We start from the raw sequence: 293 nt of genomic DNA, 5'->3' as shown, positions 1-293 counted from the left end.
GCCCGCCCAGCCCGCCGGTGGTGCGGCGTGGACGGGGGTGGAGCTGGACCGCGCGTGACGGCGGTGGGCGGGCCCGGGCCGCCGGCGCACCTGGGGCTGCGGCTGGTCGCTGCCCCCGGGCGCTCTCGGTCTCCGCTCGCCTCCGTGGGCCAAGCCCTGAGGTTACAGCGGAAGGAGCCCTCGCTGGGCCGAGGAAGGCCGCGAGACTTGTGACCTCGCCGGCGTCGGAGGCCAAGCTCGCTGGCCCGGCGCGGAGCCCGGGGAGCGCCCGAGTGGGCGAGCCGGCAGCTAGG

Source organism: Capra hircus, chromosome 7 (genome assembly GCF_001704415.2).
Source record: "Capra hircus breed San Clemente chromosome 7, ASM170441v1, whole genome shotgun sequence".
Classification (NCBI taxonomy): Eukaryota; Metazoa; Chordata; class Mammalia; order Artiodactyla; family Bovidae; genus Capra; species Capra hircus.
The sequence above is the reverse complement of the archived record's forward strand: the minus strand, read 5'-3'. Positions refer to the sequence as shown.